Consider the following 9,726-nt stretch of genomic DNA (forward strand, 5'->3'; position numbering starts at 1 on the left):
GGGTATTCCATCCAGCCCTGCCCTCTGACAGTGGGAAGCCATTCCCTGTGTCCTGTCCTGCCAGGCCCTTGTCCAAAGTCCCTCTCCAGCTCTTTTGGAGCCCCTTTGGGCTCTGGAGGGGGCTCTAAGTTCTCCCTGGATCCTTCCCTTTTCCAGGCTGGACAAACCAGACTAAATGAGCTTCTTGAGCAAAAGTGAGATGGAAGCAGAGTCAGGAAGGGGAGTGAGGTCACCTGGAACCTGAGGTGATCCCAGAGGGAAACCCTGAAGACTCTAAGGCTCTTCCCCTGGACACAAAATAACGGAGGTGCTGACCTTTTGGAGCAAGCTCTGGGAAGCCAGAGGATAAATTCATAAGCCCAGCACCTGGGTGTTTAAGTGGAGAACCTTCCAGAAACCTTCCAGTACCTAAAGGGGATGGGAACTGAGCTGATGGATGTGGCTGAGCGGGGCTGATTCCAGAAACTTCTCCCACTCTGCCTCCCTCTCCTGTCTGAGCCGCTGGTGGAGCCACCAAGTCTGGGAGCAGAAATTTCTGTGGGGAAGTGGTGGCTGCACACGCTGGGAAAAAAGTGCTTTGGGATCCTCCTGAGGGGAAGAGCAGCAGAAACCCAAACTGGTGGTCCAAGCAGGATGGGAGCCGGACGTGTCCTCGGTGAGCAGCTCTCCATGTGTGTGGTGCAGCCTCGTGCTGGGCATCCAGCCTCTGTTTCCATACAGAAATATGGATTCAATCCTCCAGTGATGCTCTCTAATGTTCAGTAATGATCGTGGCTCGGGTTTTCAGACGTATTTTAGATTTCCCAACCCGGCTGTGGGATGTGAGTGAGATGCAAAGGAAACATTCAAAACATACTTAAGGGAGATTTGCAGCAGCTCCAGAGCGTTCCTGCAACCAGGCCACAGGAACCAACTGGCAGCTGCGAAAGCTTGCAGGATTTGTTGGAGAGGCAGTTGGCACATCGTTAGCCTGGAATACAAATCCAGTTGGACTGGGGGGAGTCCGGGATGAGGCAAACTCTTCCCATGCTGGATCCGCAGGGCAGGTGCCACCTCTGAGCAGGAAACATGAAGATGGTGCTGAAAAATGGGAGCTGAGAGGTGGGAATGAGCTGTTGGGAGCCTTCTTGGTCCACGCAGAGGTGGGGAAAACCCCTTGGAGAGTCTGGATTTAGCCTGGATGTTCCAGCTTGGCCCTCAAACTGCAGGATAGACAGGGCTGGAAGACAAGGCAGGAGATGTCCAAAGGTGCATGAAGCGAGCACAGAACGGTTTTGGTCTTCCCAGAGCTCAGCAATAACAGTGGGGTTGGAACAGGCAAGTTTCCTGTGTGCTGGGAGGAGGAGGAGTGGTTTGGAGAGGACGGATCTGCTCTGTGGTTCTGCCAGCAGCATCGCTGGGGATTCGAGGAGCCTCTGTGAAGAGAGCAGAGCAGGGTGACAGTGGTGAGCTGATGGTTGTTGTCACCTCCCCAGCATGTCACCCACACCAGGCTGTGCATTCCCACCTTCGGGACTGTCAACAGCACCCTGCACCTTTGTACTCCAGAGCTCTTCTTCCCTGGTCCTGCCCATTTTCCCTGTCCTTGAAAAGTCCCTGAGGATGGAGCAGCCCATTCCTGCAGGGACTGGGGGACTCTGGAGCTCAGCAGATCATGACCCAAGGTGGAGACTTGGAAAGATGCCATCCCTGGGGGCTTTCCTTTCCCAAGTGGGAATTTTCCTCAGGGTCACTCCTCAGCAGCTCCATGTGCTGGAGCTGCTGGAATCTGCTGAGCGGGCATGGAGAGGCCACGCAGGGTAGGGAGCAGCCTCCCGTGCAGCAGGCTCAGGTGTGAGCTGAAATCCCATTGATTTCTAATCAGTGAGCTCATATTCCCCACGGCTGCGGTGGGACAGGGTCAGCAGCGAGGGGAGGGTGGGGGGATCCTGCACTTGGGGTGGTCCCGGGGTGGGACTGACGGAACCGCTGACAGAGGCTGAGTTATGGCTCCAGAGATGCTTTGGAGGGTTCCTGGAGCCTCCGTTATTGTCTGGCTGAGTCCTGCTCAGGGGAGAGCAGCGAGGGAAGGACGTGTGAGCCATAAACCACGTTGTCTTTTAATGAACGAGACTCCCGGGGGATCAGGACTATTTTTTACTCCGTCGTTTTTCTTTCCTCAGCTCCAGGAAAGTTGCTGAGTGTTGTGTCTGCCAACTGCAGGCCAGATGCTCCAGGAGAACCGGAGTCGTGTCCCATCCGGCCTGGCCCGGCCCAGCCTCCCTATGACATTCCCATCTGCTCCCAGGCTGCCCCAGAGCCACCAGCCCAGGCTGTGGTCCCACCAACCAAGACCAGCCATCAGGGTCTGATATTCCAGAGATGCTCCCAGGAGAGCAGAGCTGTAACATTCCCCACGAGGAACCTTAATAATGCTGCTGCTGAAGGAAAAGCAGTAATTAACTCTGAAATCCAAGCGTTGGAGGGGTTTGGAAGAAAAGCGAGTCCAGGCTCACTCTGCTGAGCGTGAGGGAAGTGCACGGAGAGCACAGGAACGTCACTGTTTTCCCCTCCCTGCAAGGCTGATCCTCTTGGGTGGCTCTGGGGAAGGACCTTCCTGCAGGATCCCAATTGCTCACCCCGCCTTCCACACCTCCCCTTTCAGTGACAGGGACCTGCTGCAGAGCCTCAGGATTCCGGGAGAAATAGGGAGGGAAGAAAGGAGAGGAATGAACATTTGGAACCCAGCAAATGTGTTGGAATCTGACTCCAGACTAACTCCAGACTAACTGGAGACCAAACTCCAGGCTGTGCCCTTTGAGGACAGGCTGTGGTGGCACCTTGATCTGGGTTTGGTAGGACAGTGTGACAGGGATGATCTCTTCCCCTTCAATTCCATTGCTGTGAAACCCTCCTGGAGCCAGGAATGTGCTCTGAGGGGTCTGGCTGGGGCTGGGATCCAAGCCCTGGCTGCTGGGTCCTTTCCTCTTTGGGGGGAAGGTGCCTGGCAGCCCACAAACCCAACTGCAGGGTCACTGGGCTGTGTTGGGTGGGACCAGTCAGGGCTCTGACCCCACAGCAAACCCAGGGGCACTGGTGTGGGAGGGCTTTGAAAAGTGACCACTGGGATGTGCTGGGAATGCTGCCAGCCCAATCCCTGTGGTGGGAACACGGCTCTGCCCCACCCACAGCCCCTCTGAGCATGGGCAGGCCCCACCCTCCACCTCAGCCCTTCTGTCCCATCACAATTCCAGCTGCACTCAGGATTGATGCCGGGAACCCATCCGAGCTGCACCTGTGGGCAGCAGGGATCAAGGGATGGGCAGAGCCCCCTTCTCTGCCCAGCAGTGGGGACATAAATCAGGTTGTTCTGTCCCCTCAGCAGAGCCAAGTGACATTTCCCAGCACAGGCGCTTTAAAAAAAGAACAATAAATTTGGAGATCTGTGCTGAACTTGGCCACAGGACTGGGATCCCCTTTCAGGGAGTATTTTAGGATGAAGGCACTACAGCTGTTTGTGGGTTAATCCCTCTGCCCTCCCCGTCAACCTCCAGAAAGGACTTTGCAGACCCACTCCAGCCAGGAATAAATTGGGAAACAGCACTTTGTCCTCTCCAGGAATAGGCTCTCCTCAGCCCCTGGAACCTGGCATCCGAGCCCAGCATCTGCTCAGGGGGAAACCTTGCCACGGTCAGGCTCTGTTCAGCTCCCAGGGATCCAAGGAACACACGTGCAGCTCCCGGGCACCCATGGGACACAGGTTTGGCTCTCAGGGACCCACGAGACCCACACACATCCCTGAGCTCCCAAGGACATGGTGAGGGATCCACTGGGGTGGGAATGGGAACAAAAGCAGACACAAAATCCTGTGATTAACACAAACCCAAGCAGGGTTGGAGTGGCTGCAGGGAGGAGCTGCCAGGCCCTGCCCTCCTCTGCAGATAAAGATTCCCAGCATCATTAACTGGATAATTAAACATTCCCTCCCACTTCAGGGCTTCTCAAATCCATGACCCAGTGTCACCTATTCAAGGGGCTCTGGGAAGTTCGTGTGTGATGTGCTGGGCTGAGGCTCAGTGTGACAGAGTGCTCGGGGACAGGAGGTGGCTGTCCAGGTGTCACCTTCGTGCTCCTCACCTGAAGCGACTCCCACAGAGCTGTTCTGTACTTTTGCAGAGCCCAGCTGGGGTGTGAGGCGCAGCAGAGAGGGCTCAGGGTGCACTGAGGTGCTCAGGGTGTGGGGACCAGGAGCCTCCACAGGCGCAGAGGACATCCCAACATTGTGGAGGGGCTTTGGCAGAGTTCTCCACAGCTCTGCAAGTCCCGGAGTTAACTGAATCCAAGTGTGGGAGCAGGGCCGTGCCCTTGGAGCCGCAGTGGGCAGCGGGAGCAGCTCGTTCCTCTTCTGTTCCCTGCTTGCTTTGGGTTCTCTCCTTTGAAAGGGAGGCCTCTCTCTGCATTCCCATCAAATGTGGCTTTTCCGAGTTTCAAAGCCTTTTGGTCTCTTCAGGGAATGCTCTGCAGGAGGCTGGGCACAGCTTGGTCCCCTGGCCTCCTCCTTGCAGCCACTGCCTGTCCCCCCCAGGATCCCCTCACCAGGGGATCCGCCTCCCTCCTGCCTGGCCTGAGACACCCAGGACACCCCGGCCACTCCTGTGGGCCCTGGGCTGGAGGCTGAGAGATGCTGCCCCAAGCATCTCTTGGGTGGCTCTGGGGCAGAGCAGGGAGCAGAGTGGGCAGTGCCCAGCCACTGGTGCCCAAAGGGTGTCCAGATGTCCACTGGCTTTAAGATGGATCATTCCCTGGCAGTGCTGGTCCACACCCCTCTCCAGCTCCTCATCTCATTTTGGGGTCTTCCTGCTTGGTTTTCCACTTGAGACTTTGACATCCAGCTCCCCAGGGAATGGTCATGATCCCAAGGCTGCTGGAGCTCCAGGAGTGTTTGGATAACACTCCCAGGAACAGGGTGGGATTGTTGGCATGTCCTGGGCAGGGCCAGGGGTTGGACTGGACGATCCCTGTGGATCTCTCCCAGCTTGGGAGATTCCATGATCTTTGTTTTCATTCCCAGAGGATTCAGCTGGTGCAGGACTGGGTCTGCCCTCACCAGTAAAAGGGGACGAGGGACCAACATTTTGATCCATTTTTCCCAACCCCTTAGACATAAACAGGGATTTATAACCAGGTCCTGGCAGGAGGAACAGGCTTTTCCCCAGAAACATTGGCAAATCCAAACTCCTTATTCCCGGAGACACCCCCAGCTGTCAGCCACCGTCACCACGGGGCAAGAACAGGGAGCTGAAAGTCCATCAGTCCTGGGGGAAGCCTTTGCTTTAAGGGGGATGAAATTCCCACACACCTCAGGAGCCATGAGATTCCCACACACCTCAGAACTGTGTCCCCAGCCCGCTGGAGCTGCAGCTCTCTAAGGATGTCCCGACTTCCACAAAATTCCACTTATTCCAGGAGGCTGGGGACCACTGGATAATGAGGCTCCAACTCCAGTCACTCCAGAGGGATCTGCCCATGGAATGGAAGCACTCCGGATGCCCTCAGCCTCCAATGCTCCTGGAAGCCTTGCAGAGAGCACCCAAGCGGGAGAGAGATCCAAGAGCTCGAGCTGGGAAGGCAACATGGCTGTAGCTCTGGGAGGATTTCAGGAATCAAAAGAGAAATTACAGATAAATCTATCAAAATATGTATTTTTTCCTGGCATTTTAATGGAGCCTCATGCGAAGAGGAGAAGGCCCATCCCATCCTGCATTCCCAGCCTCCTGCTCTCTGAGGTTATTTATGGGCTTCCTACACAAATTGGGTTTTTTCCTCTTCTCTTCTCTTCTCTTCTCTTCTCTTCTCTTCTCTTCTCTTCTCTTCTCTTCTCTTCTCTTTTCTCTTCTCTTCCCTGCTTTTGCAAATTGAATTATTTAAATGCATTGTTTGGCAGCCTCAAATCCCAGTTTTTCACTCTCTTTCCCATGGCTGCCATTTCTTTCTCTCCTTTCTGCTCCTGCATTTTCAGGATCATTTCCCATGTTGTTCCAGTGGCATTTATTGAAATTTGCACAAAAAAAGATCCTTCTTCAATGCCACCATTTCAACCCTGGCAGGAGATTTATGGGGGCAGGAAGACACCCGTGGCGGGGAGGTTCTGCCGGGAGAAAGAAAGGAAGGAGGGGAAGGAAATGTGGTGGAAAAGCAAAGGATGCCCAGAGCTGGGGATCAGGGAGGCTCCACGGAGGTGAGAGAACAAGGGGACAGCCCTGCTCTTCCACAGGTGACACATGCAGTGACATGGGCATGACACGTGTGGGCATGGAGGGGTTTAGTGTCAGGGTTGTGTGTGTGTGTGGAGGGAGCACAGACACCCCTGGGTGGCCTCAGGCAGCAGTGGCCCTGGGGACATGGCCTGGAGTGGGGCTGGGATGACTTGGGGACGCTTGGGCACAGCTGGGGCACACTTGGGATGTGCTCGGGGTGCATTTGGAACATGTTTGGGGCATGCTTGTCTCATGCCTGGTGTGCAACTGATGTGTAGTTGGTGTGCAGTTGGTGTGCAGTTGGTGTGCAGTTGGTGTGCAGTTGGTGTGCAGTTGGTGTGCAGTTGGTGTGCAGTTGGTGTGCAGTTGGTGTGCAGTTGGTGTGCAGTTGGTGTGCAGTTGGTGTGCAGTTGGTGTGCAGTTGGTGTGCAGTTGGTGTGCAGTTGGTGTGCAGTTGGTGTGCAGTTGGTGTGCAGTTGGTGTGCAGTTGGTGTGCAGTTGGTGTGCAGTTGGTGTGCAGTTGGTGTGCAGTTGGTGTGCAGTTGGTGTGCAGTTGGTGTGCAGTTGGTGTGCAGTTGGTGTGCAGTTGGTGTGCAGTTGGTGTGCAGTTGGTGTGCAGTTGGTGTGCAGTTGGTGTGCAGTTGGTGTGCAGTTGGTGTGCAGTTGGTGTGCAGTTGGTGTGCAGTTGGTGTGCAGTTGGTGTGCAGTTGGTGTGCAGTTGGTGTGCAGTTGGTGTGCAGTTGGTGTGCAGTTGGTGTGCAGTTGGTGTGCAGTTGGTGTGCAGTTGGTGTGCAGTTGGTGTGCAGTTGGTGTGCAGTTGGTGTGCAGTTGGTGTGCAGTTGGTGTGCAGTTGGTGTGCAGTTGGTGTGCAGTTGGTGTGCAGTTGGTGTGCAGTTGGTGTGCAGTTGGTGTGCAGTTGGTGTGCAGTTGGTGTGCAGTTGGTGTGCAGTTGGTGTGCAGTTGGTGTGCAGTTGGTGTGCAGTTGGTGTGCAGTTGGTGTGCAGTTGGTGTGCAGTTGGTGTGCAGTTGGTGTGCAGTTGGTGTGCAGTTGGTGTGCAGTTGGTGTGCAGTTGGTGTGCAGTTGGTGTGCAGTTGGTGTGCAGTTGGTGTGCAGTTGGTGTGCAGTTGGTGTGCAGTTGGTGTGCAGTTGGTGTGCAGTTGGTGTGCAGTTGGTGTGCAGTTGGTGTGCAGTTGGTGTGCAGTTGGTGTGCAGTTGGTGTGTAATTGGTGCGTAGTTGGTGTGCAGTTGGTGTGTAATTGATGTGTAGTTGGTGTGCAGTTGGTGTGTAATTGGTGTGTAATTGGTGCGTAGTTGGTGCGTAATTAGTGTGTAGTTGGTGTGTAGTTGGTGCGTAGTTGGTGTGTAATTGGTGTGTAGTTGGTGTGCAGTTGGTGTGCAGTTGGTGCGTAGCTGGTGTGCAGTTGGTGCACATTTGGTACATGCTCTGCCCATCCTTTGTGTGCAGGTGGGGCTTGGGAGACTCTTGGCGAGCACCTGGAGCACTCTCGGGACACGTTTGGTGACAATTGGTACGTGTTTGGCACATGCTTGGTTCCTGCTTGGTACACACCTGGCACACACTTCGTTAGTGCTTGGCGCACGCTTGGCACACATTTGGTGCACGTTTGGCGCACGTTTGGTGCACGTTTGCTGCACTCTTGGATCTGTCCCTCCATGAGCACCCAGCGGTGCTTCCAGAGCCGCCTCCCAGCCGGAACACCGCGAAGAAGCCGCTCTCGGAGCCGTTTGAAGGAGCGCCGCTCTCAAGCCTCGCTATCTCTAATCCTGCTTCAAAGCTGGCTCCTTCTATTTCCATATTGACTTATGATTCCTTTAATTGACTTTCTTGCCTTGGAATTCTACTTACTTAATTAATCTGATTACATTTCGGCTTCTACTTAAAGAGTTTCTGTGTTGCAGCCCAGAGGTGAGGACGTTCCTGGGGAGGGACGAGCTTCTGGTCGATCCCACCAGCAGATAGAGCCTGCAAAGCATTTTGGGATCCTTTGGAAGGGGAGGACAGGCAAAAGCCATGGAAAGTGCCGCAGCAATTTCCATTTTCACACACGCAGCAGCTTTCCTCGTGGCAGGAGTGAGGCACATCCCTAGTCAGTGGGATTGAATTATCTCCATAAATTCATTACATTTTAAAAATATGATAATCAGCACGGAATGAGCCTCCCGAGGGAGACGGAACATGAACATCTCAAGTACTGTTAATAATCAGCCTTTATTTTACAAATGCCCAGGGCTGGCTCGCAGCCACCGCAGCCCCTTTGTGCTGGAGGGGCTGGTGCTGTGCCCCTGCCAGGACCTGCCAGGGGTCCCTCCCCAACCCCTCAGCCGTCAGTCCCAGGGTGGTGACCCAGACACGGTTGGGATTTGGGATGGACAGTCTGCACTGCTCCAATGCTCCAAATAAAGCCTGGGGTCTCACTGCCCTTTGGGATCCCCACAGGTGGTGGCCCTCGGTGGCCCCTGTGCAGTGACTCAGCTTCTCCCGCATCAGCCCCACAAATACCAGGATTTAGGGGATTATTAGTGCCAGTTTAACACAAATCTGGGGCAATTTCGCACTGGGTCCATTTGTGGCCATAAAGGATCCCAGGGGATTGGCACAGGCATGTCCTGGCTCCGGTGCTCCTGGGAGTGGGGGGCCTGGAGGAACTGAGGGTGTCTCCCTTTTGGCAGAGCCTGACAAGGTCAGGAGAGGTCCCAGAGCAGCCTGGGGCGAGCCAGGGCAGGGGGGGCCCATGGTCACCTCACAGCCTTGGAATCACTGGAATGGTTGGTGTTGGGAGGACCTCAAAGCTCATCCAGTCTCACCCCCTGCCATGGGCAAGGACACCTTCCACTATCCCAGCTTGCTCCGAGCCCCATCCAACTGGGCCTTGGACATTTCCAGGGATAGGGAATCCACAACCTCTCTGGGCACCCTGTGCCAGGGGCTGTCCACCAACAAAGTAACAAAACAAAGCCAAAATCCCACTTGGACACTGTTGCTGTAAAGTTTTCCTCTTTATTATTCCACTTTGGTGGCAGACAGGCGGCTCCTCCACCCCCGTTTGTTAAACACTGATTAATTATTAAATTGGCCATTAACTATTAATAGCTGATTTTGTGAGTGTTAAAATGCCAGCCCTGTGCAAAGAGAGCTGTGTCTCTGGCAAACCTCAGGAACCTCAGGGAATGAATCCTTGATAATCAATCCAGCCTCTGCTCCATTTGCCATTCCTGTCTCTTGCGCTCTGCTTTTGGCACCACTTCAGGGGAGTTTATACAAGTGGAAAAGTCAATTTTACTGCTGCTGGAAATTCCCAGCTCCCAGAGATGATGGCAGAGCCCCATGCTTTTGTCCAGTGCTGGAGGAGCTCCCTAATCCAGTTCTGCCTCCGCAATGGGATCATAAAATCCTGGAATGGTTTGGGTGGGAAGGGACCTTAATGCCCATTCCGCCCCCTGCCATGGGCAGCGACGCCTTCCACTAGT

This window comes from Corvus brachyrhynchos, unplaced genomic scaffold (genome assembly GCF_000691975.1).
Source record: "Corvus brachyrhynchos isolate BGI_N302 unplaced genomic scaffold, ASM69197v1 scaffold220, whole genome shotgun sequence".
NCBI lineage: Eukaryota > Metazoa > Chordata > Aves > Passeriformes > Corvidae > Corvus > Corvus brachyrhynchos.